Source organism: Geotrypetes seraphini, chromosome 2 (genome assembly GCF_902459505.1).
Source record: "Geotrypetes seraphini chromosome 2, aGeoSer1.1, whole genome shotgun sequence".
Classification (NCBI taxonomy): Eukaryota; Metazoa; Chordata; class Amphibia; order Gymnophiona; family Dermophiidae; genus Geotrypetes; species Geotrypetes seraphini.
In genome coordinates, this window is record NC_047085.1 from 116,937,190 (window position 1) to 116,955,761 (window position 18,572).

Genomic DNA, 18,572 nt, shown 5'->3' on the forward strand with positions numbered 1-18,572 from the left:
GATAGTTATTTAACTTTAGTGGAGTTTTTTTATGCCAATAATGAGGAAAAGAACGGCTTGAAATCCAGTTGGATTGCTGTTGAAATTTATGATTATTTGAAGGATTCAACATATCCTCAGCGATGACACCTAGATCCTTTTCCTAGGCTGTGACTCCTAACATAGAGCCCTGCATGCATCACTTTGCACTTGCTCACATTAAACGTCATCTGCCTTTTTGATTCTAAGTCTCATAAGGTCCTCTTGAAATTTAACAACTTTGTGTCATCAGAAAATCTGTTTTATAGCATATGCTTTGCATGCACACATTGGACTTTTACCCCAGGACACTTCCGCCTGCCCCTTGGTAAGCCCTTTTAAGCAATGATGTGTGCACTAGTGCTTACTGCAGCTTAATAAAAGGAGCCCTTAAACTGTTTTTGTTTATGGTAAGGTACTTTTATACCGCTTTTTTGCAAGACCATCAAGGCAGTTTTACATTCGGGTACTCAGCATTTTTCCCCATCTGTCCCAGCAGGCTCACAAGCCTCATCGCTTCACATGAGCAGCTCCTAAAATTCCTAATCTGGATTCCCAAAGACCCCTGCAACCACCTCTGCTGCAAACCACAATCTGGCTGATGCTTACTCTTGGTCTGTATTTTCTAAAGCATCTAAAATTTCCTCCGGAGCACACTCCTCAGGAGGAACCCAGTCTTCGAAATCCTTGGCACCTTGATATCACTATAAGACCTCTGGCAATGGCAATACTTATAGCACCTAAATGTAACTTATCATGTGCTACCATTGAAAAGGCTACAGCTAAAAATCATCCCCTCTCAAGAAAATCTCGCTAATATTAGCACTGAGTGGTTTGGCTCATAAAGTTGTTGACTAAGGCAGGGAATATGTTAATATTTAGCATCCCTGGTGAGTATTAATCCCCCCCTAAGACAGGTACAGGAATGTGCCAAATCACAGCTTTATCAAGTGTGAAAATATGGGGCTAAATAAAAAAAAGTGAAAAGTCAGGCTGAGGCTATAGAAAACAGATTTACAGAGGTATGAACATTTAAACACTGATCATGAAACATTATCAAATGGAGAAGTACTAAAAAAGCTGGCTGTGAGATCACAATGAGCTAAGTGGCACATAACAATGTGGTTTATAGATCTGAATGGTCAAATATTTTAGAAAAGCATATGTGAGAGAAATTCTGCTTTAATTGCACTTAAAACATATTTAAAATATGACAATTTATATATCATATCCGTTCCCAAAGGGCTATGATTAGATATGCAGCTTGGGCATGAAACAACACTATGCCAGATGGTTGGAAATATGAATGCCCTATATTGGAGAAGTTTATGGCCAGCCATTATAAGGCCATTAGTAGTTGTTTATGGACATATAAAATCAAGGAGTGTTTATATATTTTTTTGAACAATTATTTTCTTCCACACGAATGTCCACACAAAAGAAATGGCTGCCATGAGCAACCATTGTATTCTAACAGGGTATTTTGTGTCAACAACTAGCACTTCTTTATCTTATTCTGCCTGATTTATTTTAAAGCTTAAAATAAAAATTCTATTACATTTCAGTAAAAAGGCTTGGGTACATAAAATATGTTTACACTGTTCATTGTAGGAGTAGTATATAAAAGATACCACAAGGGGTCGCTGTCATTTCTGAAGCACTCAGGACTGTAGGTGTCATTCCCCTCTGGCAAAGATCAAAACTGAAATAGAATATAAAGCACTACTTCAGAAGGTCTCAGGATATGCTCAAAATATCAGAATCAAAATACATAGAGGGTAGTGGTGAACGGCACCCCCTCCGAAATGACGGAGGTAATCAGTGGAGTGCCGCAGGGCTCAGTCCTGGGCCCGATCCTATTCAACATCTTTATAAGAGACTTGGCAGAAGGGCTGCGAGGTAAAATAACATTATTCGCTGATGACGCCAAACTAAGCAATGTAGTGGGCAAAAGCACAACAGACATAAATTCAATGTCCGACAACATAATGCACGACCTACTCCTACTGGAGCACTGGTCTAGGTCCTTGCAACTCAGCTTCAATGCCAAAAAATGCAAAGTCATGCACCTGGGCAGCCAAAATCCATGCAAGACTTACACCCTTAATGGCGAGATCCTAACAAGAACTGAAGCAGAACGAGACTTAGGGGTGATCGTCAGTGAGAACATGAAGACTGCCAATCAAGTGGAGCAAGCTTAAGGCAAGGCAAATCATAGATTGCATACGCAGGAGTTTCATCAGCCATAAGCCTGAAGTCATTATGCCATTGTATAGATCCATGGTGAGGCCCCACCTGGAATACTGTGTGCAAAATGGAGGCCGCATTACCGTAAGGATGTGCTGAGACTGGAGTCGGTCCAGAGAATGGCCACCCGGATGGTCTCGGGACTCAAGGATCTCCCGTATGAGGAATGGCTGGATAAGTTGCAGCTGTACTCACTCGAAGAACGCAGAGAGAGAGGTGACATGATCGAGACATTCAAGTATCTCACGGGCCGCATCGAGGTGGAAGAAGATATCTTCTTTTTCAAGGGTCCTGCGGCAACAAGGAGACATCCATGGAAAATCAGGGGCGGGAAACTGCACGGGGACACCAGGAAATTCTTTATAACTGAAAGGGTGGTTGATCGCTGGAATAGTCTTCCACTTAAGGTTATTGAGGCCAGCAGCGTACCTGATTTTAAGGCCAAATGGGATAGACACGTGGGATCTATTCACAGAGAAAGGTAGGGGAGGGTCATTGGGGTGGGCAGACTAGATGGGCCGTGGCCCTTATCTGCCTTCTATTTCTATGTTTCTATGTACGTTAGATAGATTGTGAGCCTATCAGGACAGATAGGAAAAATGCTTGAGTACCTGATTGTAAAACTGCTTAGATATTTTGTAGGCAGTCTGGGTTCCCATGGTACTCCTTTGAAAGTCAGTTAGTGTGTGGTAATGGGAACATGCCCCCTCCACGCAAAAATAAAAAATATTTTTCACTCATGGGTAGTGAATGCCAGTTGGGAACATACTATAGGATGCCTGAGTGTATACCAGGGTAAGCGAGAGCTGGCGCATACCACAGCTTAATAAAAGGACCTGTGTTTTTAAACAAAAAAACTTCATAACCTAAAAAAACAAACCCCCAACAAAAACCATACAGTCCATTTCATTATTACTAAACAGTCCTTGTTAAAGAAATACTTTCACAAAATCTTAAGAGTTAAAAACTTCCATGGACTGATAGTTGATTCTTTCCACATCAGGCAATATTGTCTGTCTGTCTGTCTATCCATCCACATCTGCTCTTGCATGTGCAAACAGATATGCTTCTAGTAAATTAAGTAGATGTGCTGGCAGGAGTCCCCAGCAAAGATCAGGCCAGGGTCATGGAGGTGCAGTGTTGAGTGCTAGAGGGCCCTTAACTCCTACAGGAGGGGCCTTAAGCAACTGGACCAATCAGAGCCTTAGGTCCTCCCTGGTGCATCCCAGGATGCACTGGGAAGGGGAAGCCCTGCCATTTTGAAGAGGCAGGCCTACTGGTTGGAAGGAATAGGCATCCCTCCGGCTGGCCATCATCCAAAATGTACGGTGGGGGGGGGGAGAGACAGTCTTGGGTATTTGTGGGTTGTCGGAGGGTGTGGGACCCCGGTGGCAGGAGGGAGTGGGCATTCCTCCTGCTGGGGTTGTCAGCAGGTTGTCAGGGGAGGAGGGGTATTGGGGGCTGTGTGGCGGCAGTGGAAGCGAGTGGGCATCCCTCCTGCCAGGGGTGTGTGTGTATGGGGGGGAGGAGTGACGGCTGCAGCAGCAGCAGGAGGAGGTGGGCATCCCTCCTGCTGGGGGTGTTGGGAGGATTACTGGTGAGTTTTGAGAATCCTCTCCTTAGTTCCATGGACTTTATGCAAAACCTGGCATGGAATGGGAGGGGAAGAGGGAAGAAGGAAGGGACCTTTTACTTCATGTTCATGGCAAACCATTTCTGGGACCAAATTATGTTTCAAAATAAAAGCATTTATGAATAATTTTCTTCAAAGAAACAGTAAATAATAGCTGATACTGCATTTTATTTCCTGTACTTTTAGAGATGTTATCTTATGTTACGACTGGTACACAAATACAGTATTACAGGACAAAACAGATATTATAATGAGCCTTTTATCTTGAGTGCTAAATAATTAGAAAAAATATGAGTCCTGAATGCCAATGTATTACCAAAGCCATTTCATTTCTCAATCATATGTACAAAAAAGAATGCCAGCTGCATTGTTTTTCAGTGGTCCAGACATACTGTACCTAGCAAGTGGACTTGATAGCCTTTTAGTCTTCCTTGAAATGTCAGAGCTATGCCCTGGGGAATATGACTTCATGTGGATTCAAGAAAAATAAAAGGGGGAAGGGAGATGCCAAGCCAGCAGCTTAGCCCTGTGCTCTCTTGCATACAATTTCCTTCATACAGCTGAAGCCAGATGTGTGAAATGATGGACACAGCTGAACTTTTCTGTTTAAGAGCACAGATTGAACACACACGTTTTGCTGCCTCCTATTCTGCAAAATAATTGCATACACGAGAGAAAGTGCAGGGATATGGGCCATTTTATTTGCAAAGGCAGTTCAGAGATTATTTTCTAGAGGATTTAGTGCATTCAATTGCCCAGGAAGGAAACGGTTGCATTTTATATTAATAACTAATTGTTTTTTTACAGCAGAGACAGTTCAGACAGTTTGCTTAATAGACGAATATTATCCTTGGACCTTGGGGCTCATTTTCAAAAAAAGAAATATGTTTATATTTATTGAGAGCTTCTATACTGCTACTAAAGACTGGGGAGTCAATTCAGAGCGGTTTACATGAGCTTCTGTAAAGGTGTTATGCTACATGAGCTTCTATAGGGACATTATCATACATAGTTACAAAGAGCTTCGTGAGATGTTACAATACATGAGCTCTATACTGAAATACATGGAGCTCTGTGGTGGTACTTAGGTTGCTGGCACACTGATCATCCTACTTATAGGCACACATTTATATCAAATCAATCATCCTCCATATATACACATGGAGGGGCATAATCAAAAGAAATGTCTAAGTTTGATTTGGACATAGGGTGCTAGGTGCACAAAGTCAGCAGCAGCAAAATGTTCATTCTCAAAAAGTACATCCAAATATATATATTTTAAAAATCATCTATCTGTACGTCCATGCGTTTGATCATCGAGACTGTCACTACATCTATCTTTATACCATATTCTCGACCAAAATTTGTCAAAGTCCCAAACGCCCAGAACAAGACCTTTTAGACATGAGAGGGGCCACCCAGACAAGGCAAGAGAACAGTGGGGCACTTTACAAGGCACTGCTGTGAACTTCACAAAAAGGGTGCCACATAAACATCTCACCAGAACTCCCTTATAGGTCATGGTGAGTCCCCTAAAACACCCCTTAAACCCACTATACCTACCTATTTACAACCCCAATAGCCCTTATGCCTGCAGGTGCCACCTATATGGCAGTACAGCAGGGTTTGTTTGTTTTTGTTGGTTGGCTCACATGTTTCACCATGAATGTAGTGGTTAGAGTGGCTTATGGGCCTGGGTCCTCCTCTCTATGGATCACTAGCCCACCCCCATCATAATACTTAAGCCATCTCTGTGCAGTTCTACTAGGCTCTTTCTATGCCAAGTGCTGATGTTCCAGAGGCAGGTATGTACGTTTTTATTTTGAATTTTGTGGGAGTGTGACGGGGTCAGTGAACACGGTGTGTGTATGTGTATTTACTTTGTCCCTGCAGCAGTTTTCTGGTCACTTTGGATACCTTTTGGGCACTTATATGTGTCTTTACATCATCTAACTCACAACATATAAGTTGCAGAGATTTTTCTCCATAGCATTTTTTAACTATCTTCCTCCTTTACAAAGCCGCACTAGTGTTTTTAGCACTGGCCACAGCGGTAAGAACTTGGATGCTCATAGAATTCCTATGAGCATTGGAGTTCTTATTTTCGCAGCCGGTGCTAAAAATGCTAGCACAGCTTTGTAAAGGAGGGCCTATAAGAGGTGGTATTTATCATAAAATATCTCCAAAAGTCAAATTATATTACAGAAAAGGTGTTGCAGTTGGTACGCCTCTCTTTTTTAATTTTTTGCATTTTCAAAATCTACAAGCATTTTACTTACATTAAGTACAGGAAAAAGAGCAGACAACTATATTGTTGCAGACTTCAAAAGGGGTGAAAGGGGTAAAAAGAGTTTTCTGCCTTATCCTCAAAGTTATTTTCTTCACACAGGAAGTCCAATACAATAACATTTAACTAAAAAAAAGAAAGTATGATAACATGAAGAGAATGTTAAAAAAAAAAAAAGAAACTTAGAGGAGCAGCAGCAAAAGTCAAAAATTTACATCAGGCGTGGATGTTATTCAAAAATACTATCCTGGAAGCCCAGACTAAATATCTTTCATGTATTAAAAAAGGAGGAAGGAAGATTAAACGACAGCTGGCGAGTGAGGTGAAGGAAGCTATTAGAGACAAAAGAGAATCCTTCAGAAAGTGGAAGAAGGATCCAACTGGAAATAATTGTAAACAGCACAAGGAATAGCAAGTCAAATGCAAGGTACTCATAAGGAAGGTGAAGAGAAACCTTGAAAAGAAGATTGCACCAGAAGCAAAAACACACAGTAAAAACTTTTTTTAGGCATATTAAAATTAAGAAGCCAGAAAGAGAATCAGTAGGACTGCTAGACAACTCAGGGATAAAAGGGGTTCTCAGGGAAGACAAGGCCATAGCAGAGAGATTAAATTAATTCTTTGCTTTGGACTTCATAGAGGAAGATATGGGGGAGTTTATCAGTGCCAGAAATGGTATTCAATTCTGATGAATCAGAGAGACTCAAACAAATCTCTGCAACACTGGAAGATGTAATGGGTCACTTTGACAAATTAAACAGTAGCAAATTGCCTGAACCAGATGATATACATCCCAAAGTGCTGTTAAAATTGAAAAATGAACTTGACAAGAAGACTTCGTTTAAGGAATGGAAAAAGTAAAAAATGGCTGAAAACTGAAAAAAGCACAAACAACATCAAAGCAGGTGCCATAAGGCGGTAAGAGGGGCCAAAAGAGACTACAAGGAAAAAATAGCTAAGGAGGCAAAAAACTTCAAGTTGTTCTTTCAATATATTAAGGGGAAACGACTGCGAAGGAAGCGGTGGGGCCGCTGAATGACCATGGAATAAAGGGAGTACTAAAGGAGGACAAAGCCATCACCGACAAACTGAACACATGTTTTTTGCGTCTGTGTTTACTGAAGAGGATATATACAATATACCTGATGCCGACAGGCTATACACAGGAAATTAATACGGGAAACTGACAGGGTTGACGGTCAGTCTAGAAGAGGTATGCAGGCAGATTGATAGGCTTAAAAATGATAAATCCCTGGGACTAGACGGCATCCATCTGAGGCTAATCAAGGATCTGAAAGGGGTTATAGCTGAACTGCTTCAACTAATAGCCAATCTGTCAATCAAATCAGGAAGGATTCCGGAAGACTGGAAAGTGGCAAATGTTATGCCGATCTTCAAGAAAGGTTCGAGGGGAGATCCGGGAAACTACAGACCAGTGAGTCTGACCTCGGTACCGGGAAAGATGGTAGAGGTGCTGATAAAGGACCGCATCATTGATCACCTTGATGGACACAATCTGATGAGGACCAGCCAGCATGGCTTCAGCAAAGGAAGATCTTGCTTGACGAGCTTACTGCACTTCATCGAGGGAGTAAATAGGCAGATAGACAAGGGTGACCCAATCGACATTGTATATCTGGATTTTCAAAAGGCATTCAACAAGATCCCGCATGAACGACTATTTTGAAAAATTGCGAGCCATGGAATTGAGGATGATATACTCACATGGATTAAAATCTGATTGGCGGATAAGAAACAGAGAGTGGGGGGTAAATGGACAATACTCGGACTGGAAAAGCGTCATGAGTGGAGTGCCGCAGGGTTCGGTGCTTGGACCCGTGCTCTTCAACATATTTATTAACGACTTGGAAATTGGTACGATGAGCGAGGTGATTAAATTTGCAGACGATACAAAGTTATTCAGAGTAGTGAAGACACAGAAGGATTGCGAAGACCTGCAACATGACATAAACATGCTTAAGAAATGGTCTGCGACATGGCAAATGAGGTTTAACATAGATAAGTGTAAAGTGATGCATGTCGGCAACAAAAAATCTTATACACGAATACAGGATGTCCGTGCAGTACTTGGAGAGACCTCACCAGGAAAGAGACTTGGGAGTACTGGTAGACAAGTCAATGAAGCCATTTGTGCAATGTGCGGCGGTGGCAAAAAGCCAAACAGAATGCTAGAAATGATTAAGAAGGGGATCACAAACAGATCAGAGAAGGTTATCATGCCGCTGTACCGGGCCATGGTACGCCTCCACCTGGAATAGAAACATAGAAACATAGAAACATAGAAAGATGACGGCAGATAAAGGCTATAGCCCATCAAGTCTGCCCACACCATTTACCCACCCTCTTAAGTCTTCTGACCCCTTAAGTATAATTGTAATTATACTGTCACTCTACTGACCCGCTCATTTAAGTCCTAGTGACCCTATTCCTTGGCATGACCCCGTAGGGATCCCACATGGGTATCCCATTTGTTCTTGAAGTCTGGGATGCTGCGTGCCTCGACCACCTGCACTGGAAGCTTGTTCCAATGCTCGATCACTCTCTCCGTGAAGAAGTATTTCCTTGCGTCTCCACGAAACTTCCCTCCCCTGAGTTTGAGCGGATGTCCTCTTGTGGTCGAGGGTCCCCTGAGAAGAAAGATATCCTCTTCCACCTCGACCCGTCCCGTGATGTACTTAAATGTCTCAATCATGTCTCCCCTCTCCCTACGCTCTTCAAGAGTGTAGAGCTGCAATTTGCTCAGTCTTTCCTCGTATGGGAGACCCTTTAGCCCCGAGACCATCCTGGTGGCCATCCGCTGAACCGACTCAATTCTGAGCACATCCTTACGGTAATGTGGCCTCCAGAATTGCACACAGTACTCCAGATGAGGTCTCACCATGGCTCTGTACAATGGCATCATGACTTCAGGTTTCCTGTTGACGAAGCTTCTCTTGATACAACCTATCATCTGCCGTGCTTTAGATGAAGCCTTCTCCACTTGAGTGGCTGCTTTCATGTCAGCACTGATGATTACTCCTAAGTCTCGTTCTGCCGTAGTCCTGGTTAAAGTTTCTCCATTCAGGGTGTAAGTTCTGCAAGGATTTCCGTTACCGAGATGCATGACCTTACATTTCTTGGCGTTAAAGCCCAGCTGCCACGTCAAGGACCAACTTTCTAAAGTACGCAGGTCTTGCTCCATAGCATCTTGTAGATTATGGCTGTTTACTATATTGCATAGTTTGGCGTCATCAGCGAATAAGGTTACTTTGCCTTGAAGCCCTTGAGTCAGATCCCCAATGAATATGTTGAAGAGGAGTGGGCCCAGGACCGAACCCTGTGGCACTCCGCTAGTCACCTCCGACATTTTAGAGAGGGTACCGTTAACTACCACCCTCTGAAGTCTGCCATTAAGCCAATCTTTAACCCATGCAGTTAGAGTCTCTCCTAATCCCATCGATTTCATCTTGTTCAGCAGCCTGCGGTGTGGGACGCTGTCGAACGCTTTGCTGAAGTCCAGGTACACGACGTCCAAGGACTCTCCTGAGTCCAGTCTTCTTGTTACCCAGTCAAAGAAGTTGATTAGATTTGACTGGCATGACCTACCCTTGGTGAATCCATGTTGGCTGGGATCCCGAAGATTTCCCTCGTTCAGGATCGTATCTAATTTATACTTAATTAGTGTTTCCATGAGTTTACACACTATTGAGGTGAGGCTTACCGGTCTATAGTTTGCAGCCTCAGCCTTGCAACCCTTTTTATGTAGAGGAACGACGTTGGCTGTTTTCCAGTCTAACGGAACTTTCCCCGTACTTAGTGAGAGATTGAAGAGCACTGCCAACGGTTCCGCCAGAACATCTCTCAATTCTTTGAGCACTCTTGGGTGTAAGTTGTCCGGTCCCATGGCCTTGTTTACCTTTAGCCTTGCCAGTTCGTTGTAAACGTCCTCAGGTGTGAACTCAAAATTCTGAAACGGGTCATCCACGTCTTGTTTTATCATCAACTGTGGTCCGTGTCCCGGTGCTTCGCAGGTGAAGACTGAGCAGAAATATTCATTTAGTAGTTCTGCTTTTTCTGAATCCGCCACCGTGTAGTTCCCGTCCGGTTGTCTAAGGCGTACTATACCGTCTGTATTCCTTTTCCTATCACTGATATACCTAAAGAAGGATTTGTCCCCTTTTTTAATGTTCTTTGCCAGAGTTTCTTCCACTCGAAGTTTGGCCTCCCTAACTGCTGTTTTGACCGTTGCAGATCTGGTCTTATATTCTACTTTAGTTTCTCTTCTCTGCGTATGTTTGTAGGAAAGAAATGCTTTTTTCTTTTCCTTAATGAGGTGCGAGATCTCTTCAGTGAACCATTGGGGTTTGTTGTTTCTTTGTCGTTTATCTACTGATTTTATGTAGCGATTAGTTGCTTCGTGTATGGATGATTTAAGGTACGACCACATAGTTTCCACGTTGCTGGTCCCTGCATGGTCCTGCAGCGTCTGATGAACGAAATCCCCCATGCGTGCGAAGTCGGTGCCCCGGAATTGGAGCACCTTTGTTTTTGTAATTGATTTAGGGGATCCTTTCCCAAGGTTGAACCATACCATGTTATGGTCGCTGGAGGCTAGCGTATCTCCTACCGAGACCTCTGAGACGCTTTCCCCATTGGTGAGTACCAGGTCTAGGATCGCCTGGGCTCTAGTGGGTTCCGTTACCATCTGTCTGAGATGTACTCCTTTTATGGAGGTCAAAAGCCTCCTGCTGCTGCTGGTTGTTGCTGAAAATGTGTTCCAGTCTGCATCAGGTATGTTGAAGTCCCCTAGCAGTACAGTGTCGCCCCGTAGAGTTATATTCTCTATGTCTTCAATTAATTCTGCGTCCATGTCTTCCGGTTGTCTTGGAGGTCTGTATACCACTCCAAGATACAGGCATTTTTTGCCACCTCTTGCCAGGTTTACCCAGAGGGATTCCCCGGTATACTTGACATCAGTGATCCTGGTGGTTTTGATGTCCTCTTTAATGTATAGTGCTACCCCTCCACCTAACCTGCCCTCTCTGTCCTGACGAAGTAAATTGTACCCCGGTATAGCCATATCCCACCCATGTGTGTCCGTGAACCAAGTCTCGGATATTGCCACCACGTCCAGGTTGGCATCCCTTATTTCAGTTTCCAGTTCTAGAATTTTATTGCCTAAACTGTGTGCATTAACATACATGGCCCTCCACACTTTGTGTTTGCTGAGTCCCTGTAAGGCTATTCCTGACTGAGTCTGTGTGGCTCCTAGAGAACTGTTTGCATATTGGGTCCTTACCTCGGAAACAGAGTGTCGACTCGTCCCATCAGGATAGTTCCTTTCCACACCAGTATATGAGTAGGTCCCCTCCCCCAACTTACCTAGTTTAAAGCCCTGCGAATCAGGCGGGCTAGTCGGTGTCCGAAGACGTTCTTACCTCTGCTGGTCAAATGGAGTCCGTCTGGTCCCTGTAGTCCCTGCAGCGCCTCTCTATGATCCAGGAATCCGAAGTTCATATCTCGACACCATCCTTGTAGCCATTCGTTCGTTCTCCGGATGCATTCATCTCTGGCTCTTCCCTTGCCTCTAACTGGGAGGATTGATGAGAAGACTACCTGCGCACTTGTCTGCTTCAGCCTCTCGCCCAAGGCTCCGAAGTCTCTGGTGATGGTCTCTGGGGTGTTCCTGGCAGTGTCATTCGTACCTATATGGATAAGAAGCATAGGAAAATGGTCATGATGTGTAAGTAGTTTACCCAGGCTGGTGGTGACGTCCCTTATTTTGGCTCCAGGCAGACAGCAAACCTCTCTTGAGTGAGCATCCGGTCTGCAGATTGGTCCCTCGGTGCCCCTCAGCATGGAGTCCCCAATGACTATAACTCTGCGCTTCTTCCGTTGTGGAGGGGGAAGTCGGTCAGCAGATGGGGTTGCGTGTTGGGCCTGCTCCTGTTCTTCGTGCTGGGCCTGCTCCTGTACCTCGTCGGCGGCTTCTTCCTGAAGAATCTGGAATCTATTCTTCAGGACGAGTTGAGGGGTTGATGTAGGGTTGGCCTGTTGGGAAGAAAAAGAAGAGGATGAAGAGATTGAAAAAAGGGGGGGGGATCTTCTATGTTTACCTGTGGAAGAGGTCACCAACTGCCAGGTGTCATTGCCGCCAGCCATTTCCTGTATCCCAAATGTTGTCTTCAAAGCTGATGATTTGGGTGTCTCAAGAATGGACTTGTCGTGGGTCTGCTCTGTAATTTGGGACAACTCCTGAACGACTCCGTCGATGTAGGCTTCATCCTCTCGGATGCTTCTCAGGCGAACCACCTCCTCCCTGAGGCTCCACAGTTCCTGCATGAGGGTTCCATCCAGCTGAGCAGCCTCCTCTGTCTGCGTGGAGACTGTAGTGTAGTGCCCGGGGGTGGATTCGGTCTGCACGGAGACCTCTGTCCACCGTCCTGAGTCCTCCTCCCTTTGTACGCCGTCCGTGATCTCTTCCAGGGTCCCCATGGTGGCTGGAATGCTGGATTTGATTGTAGCCTTGGCGCTTCTAGTCCTCCCTGCCATTTCCAAGTTGCAAATTAGATCTGCCTGTCAGTAATTAGAAAAAGAAAAGAGAGTTAGAAAAATCCTACTGAGAGCTAGTGCGAGATTATGAAAGATTTGGGTGTCTGAGAGAATACGAAGTTAGGAGCTAAGGATATCTGAAAGGGTTGGCTGAATGTGAGTGTGAGTTAGCTCTGCGTGCAGCTATATGAAAGAATAGAGAGAGAAGAGAATGACAACAGAAGAAAAGAGTGTTTTTTTTTTTTGTTTGTTTGTTTTTTTTTTTAGTTAGAAGTTTAGGATTCGCTGCTGGGCTGCCTGGGCTCCTTCCAAGGCTCCTACGCAAAGTCCGGGCGCCGATCCTGCTGTCGCGGCTGGTGACGCGGGTGGGCGGAGCTAACTCTCGCCGCTACCCGCTCCTCACCGCCGCGTCTCTCCTCGTGCTCCCCCGCAGCTCCTCTCTCCCTCAGCCACGCGGCTGCTGTGGCTTCCTCCTCGCCCGGCTCCCTTCTCTTAAGGGGGAGTCCGGGCGCCGATCCTGCTGTCGCGGCTGGTGACGCGGGTGGGCGGAGCTAACTCTCGCCGCTACCCGCTCCTCACCGCCGCGTCTCTCCTCGTGCTCCCCCGCAGCTCCTCTCTCCCTCAGCCACGCGGCTGCTGTGGCTTCCTCCTCGCCCGGCTCCCTTCTCTTAAGGGGAAGTCCGGGCGCCGATCCTGCTGTCGCGGCTGGTGACGCGGGTGGGCGGAGCTAACTCTCGCCGCTACCCGCTCCTCACCGCCGCGTCTCTCCTCGTGCTCCCCCGCAGCTCCTCTCTCCCTCAGCCACGCGGCTGCTGTGGCTTCCTCCTCGCCCGGCTCCCTTCTCTTAAGGGGGAGTCCGGGCGCCGATCCTGCTGTCGCGGCTGGTGACGCGGGTGGGCGGAGCTAACTCTCGCCGCTACCCGCTCCTCACCGCCGCGTCTCTCCTCGTGCTCCCCCGCAGCTCCTCTCTCCCTCAGCCACGCTGTATATGTATCAGTTTGTTTAACTTCAATTGGAGGCGTTCCTAGTTTAACTTCAATTGAAGGTGTTTATCCTAGTTTCCTCTAACAGGTGTGAAATCTAGTAAACAGGATATACCGGTAAATCCCAAAGTGATCAGACTCCACAGGTGACCCTTGAGGGGAGGAATACTGGCCTAGTGCCTAATCCTCAGGAAGCCTAGTTGTAGAATACTGCATCCAGCACTGGTGGCTTACATAAAGAAGGACATTGTACTACTTGAAAGGGTCCAGAGAAGAGCAACTAAAATGGTTAAGGGGCTGGAGGAGTTGCTGTACAGTGAGAGATTAGAGAAACTGGGCCTCTTCTCCCTTGAAAAGAGGAGACTGAGAAGGGACATGATCGAAACATTCAAGATAGTGAAGGGAATAGACTTAGTAGATAAAGACAGGTTGTTCACCCTCTCCAAGGTAGAGAGAATGAGAGGGCACTCTCTAAAGTGAAAAGGGGATAGATTCTGTACAAACGTAAGGAAGTTCTTCTTCATCCAGAGAGTGATAGAAATCTGGAATGCACTTCTGGAGGCTGTTAAAGGGGAAAACACCCTCCAGGGATTCAAAACAAAATTAGACAAGTTCCTGCTGAACCATAACATACGCAGGTAAGGCTAGACTCAATTAGGGCACTGGTCTTTGACCTAAGAGCTGCCGCGGGAGTGGACTGCTGGGCACAATGGACCACTGGTCTGACCTAGCAGTGGCAATTCTTATGTTCTTAAGTTCTTATTGTTAGTAATTTGTAATTTTTCTCTAAAATCTAGTATAGTACTGGAAGACTGGAGAGTGGCCAACGTAACGCTGATTTTTAAAAAGGGTTCCAGAAGTGATCCGGGAAATTATAAACCGGTGAGTCTGACCTTGGTGCCAGGCAAAATGGTAGAGACTATTATAAAGAACAAAATAACAGAAAATATACGTAAGTATGGATTAATGAGAGAAAGCCAATATGAATTTAGTCAAAGGAAATCTTGCCTCACCAATCTACTGAATTTCTTTGAAAGGATGAATGAACATGTGGATAAAGGTGAGCCGGTTGATAATGTGTATTTGGAATTTCAAAAGGCAATTTACAAAGTAGCTCATGAAAGACTTCTGAGGGACCATTTATCAATGATTTAGATGGGAATAACTAGTGAGATAACTAAAATTGCTGATGACACAAAGTTGTTAAATCACAAGAGGACTGTGAAAAATTGCAAGACCTTATGAGACTATACGCATCAAAATGGCAAATGTAGATGGTCTGCGCATGATCTCCGCTGGAACTTTTTAAAACTTTTTTGCTTTACTAATGTACTATCCCCAACAGCAAACTAGCAAACTCATATGCTGGGAACATTTCTGAGCCAGAGCTGAGCGGACTCTCCACAAAAGGGCCGCGGCGGTGTTCCGACCCGGTCTTGCCTGCGCTTCCAGGCAAAGGAGAAGAGAGAGGGGTCGGCAGCGGGTCTCCTCCCTCCCGCCAGTGTGCGAGTGCTGCCGACTTGTAGGGGATGGAGGAGAACCGAGGGAGGCTGTGGAGGAGAAGTTCACGGCTTGTGCCCAGCACGACATCAGGCTAATGGTTTGGGAGCAGAAAAAAGACCGAAATGGAAGTCCGTGCCGCCCCGACTTTCCTGCTCTCTGCCGCCCTTCCCCGCAGTGCAGGAGAGTTGGGGTGGCAGAGAGCAGGAGATGTGCCTCGGCTGTCTGGTTGCTATTTCAGGGGACCCATATGAGAGAATGCATAGGAGAGTCGGCAGGGATGTGTGCGGGTCCTCAGCAGTCGCTTCTTTTGTGATCGGCCAGCCCAGTCGGTGTTTCTTAATTTTTTTTTTTGTGAATCGCTGCCTTCCTACTTTTGGATGCCCCTCATTTGCATGCACGGATCGGAATCGAATTGTGAGGGAGGTTAGTGAATTGGGTCCGGGTCGCAAAGGGGTCACTAAGTGGTCAGGACTTGATCGGTGGGCTTAGTGAATCTAGCCCCATGTACACTTGTATGCCTAATCCTAAAGCCAATTATCATAAACAACTTTCAACAGTGTCAATGCTTATGCAGTTAACCCAGCAGCATTAGTCTATGTTTCAGATATCCAAAACCCTTAGCTCATAGTCCTTTGAACCCTTAAATTCTTTCAGTTCTGTTTTAGTCTTTTGAAAATCTTTAAACCTCTTTCAGTTCTGATTGCCAAAGCTATAGCTGCAAGGTCCTCCCGAATTTCTCAGTTAAAAGTTTAAAACCAATATGTCTCAATCCGCACTCCCTTTTCTGGAGCCATATGGTAACCCTATTCCAAAGGGCTCAAAGGATGCCCCTTAGAGCACACCTCTTTGGCCTCTGGCACAATTTTATCCAAAGGTTTGCCTAGAAAGATGTCACCAGGCCTATGTCTTTGTACCCAAATTTCTCATGGTTCTGCCTCTGCTGACTTGGCACCTTTTGCTCTCACCAGGTATATATTCCAGTCTCTACAAAGGGTTTCAACACGCTTGTTTTTATTGGGTTGGCCCAGAAAGAGGATATCACAAGACTGACATTCTTAGCCCAGATTTCATACAGCTTTACCTCTGCTAACTCAGTACCACTTGCTTTCATCAGGTAAGCTTCCATTCTCTCCTATATAAATTTAATTGTTAAATAGTTTTGGATTGTCAGTGTTGAATTGATAAACTATATATTGATGCTTTTACTATGTATACTGCTTTATATGTGTACTATTAATGCTGGTCAGTTAATAAATGTAGATAAATAAATTCTATTTTAAAAACTGTTTGTACTAAATTCCCTGGAAATACAGCAGGCTGTACCATCATCCCATCATCACTCAATATACTCATAAATTTATGGCCACACACCGAAAATTTAAAATTAGAGCGGCTAAAAGAGGAGATAGGTGGGGGAGCAGAGGCACTGCCAATTTTGGGGGAGGCCACGGTCCCTGTGGCCCCCCTCCGTTCCGACGTCTATGGTTTGTACAATGGCTGACTGAAAAATGGGGTGTAGGAATAACAACCATATATGACTTAAAGAAACAGAAAGATACGTTATGATGACCAAAAATTAATGATAAACAGAAAACATTGCATAGGGCAAAAAATAAAGATTTAAATTGTGTGCTGATTGAATGGGTTTGGCAAAGAAGGTGTGAACACATGCCATTGACTGGTTTGATGAAGGGCCTAAGACTTTGACTAGTCCAAAGGAGGGAACTTAGATGCCTGGGCCAATCAGCATCTTAGACCTCTCCCAGTGCATTCCAGAATGCACCAGGAAGGGGAAGTCCCATCATTTTGAAGAGGTGGGACTGCTGGCAGGAGGGAGTGGACATCCTTCCTGCTGATCTTCAATTTAAAGGTGGGTGATTTGCAGGGGGGGCTCGGTGGCAGGAGAGAGTGGGCATCCATCCTGCCGATCTTCAATTTAAAGGTGGGGGGTGGGCGGGTAGCTGAGGCAGGAGGGAGTGGGCTTCCCTCCGGACAATTTTTTTTTAAGATTGGGGAGGGTGCTGTCATCGGGGGGAGGGGCAGTCATCAAGGAGGGTGTTCCAGAATAACTTTAAAAAAAAAATGGGCACAAATGTGCATGTGTAAGACTGATACTGGACAGACTTGCATGGTCTGTGCCCCATATATGGCAATTCGGTATAGGGTGTGCTAGGGAGTACATTGATGGGAACTCCAGTAACTTGGAACATGAGGATGTTGATGGGTTAACTTTACGGTATGTATCCACAAGCAATGAGTTAGTTGGATGTGCTGGAGTTAGCTTTGATGGCAACTCCAGAAGTTGGGACCTAAGGACAGTACCCGGCGAACTGTATGGCCTATGGCCCAGAAATATCAAAGAAAAAAAGGACAATTTAATTTAATTATGAATTTATAATGCATGTAATTGATGGGCAGACTGGATGGACCGTTCAAGGCCTTTATCTGCTGTCATTTACTATGTTATTATGTTTCTATGAGACACAATATTAATTTAGGGGGGATTTTCAAGAGATACATGTTCACTTATCAATGTACCTTTTACATGAATTTGAAGGAGAATCCTCTGTCATGCCTGAGTACAGACGCAGTTGTGTTAAACCACAATTTTCTGCTACTGTATTCAAGTTACTTAGTTCACAGCAAGCAAGGCTAAGACTAATCTGAAATGAATTGAAACTGATAGCAGATGATAGCTCAACAGGTTCCAGAATAATTGCATGCTTGTTATAATGTTCCAGTTAATTAGAACATCGGCTGAATAAATGTTTGCTTTTGGAACCGCTGCTAGAGCTGGCAGGTACATCCGCTTGACAGGAATCTGCATATCTGGCAAAGTAGCAAATATGAAAAGTGAGCCTTTTATCTAGCTTTACAATTCTGTCAAATCCAAGAATGAGGAATATTTGTAACTATTTTAGCAACGGGTACAAGTCAAAAACATCAACAAGGTTCCTAAAAGCATGCTGAATGGGCAGGAATTTGGGTCCTCTGTGAGTGCCCTTATGGTCATAAAATTCAAGGGGCTCTTTTAACAAACAGAGGTAAAAAGTGGTCTTAGCAGACCCTTAAGTTGGTTTTCCTTCATGCTAAGGCCATTTTTAACACTGAAGTAAAATGGTGGCCAAAACGCTCATTGCAGTCTGAAAATAGAATGTTGCTCGATGTGAGAAGGTGAGATGTGGCGCATTATACTAGTCCAGCTCAGTCTGCCTGGTCTCAGAAGCGGCTCAAGGCAATCTGCTACCTGAGGCAAGGGATGAGCTGGTGCCCCTCCCCCAAGCATTCAAGATGGGGGTGGGACAAGGGCTGGCCCTACTATTAGGCTTTCCACTTTCACCCTTCTCCC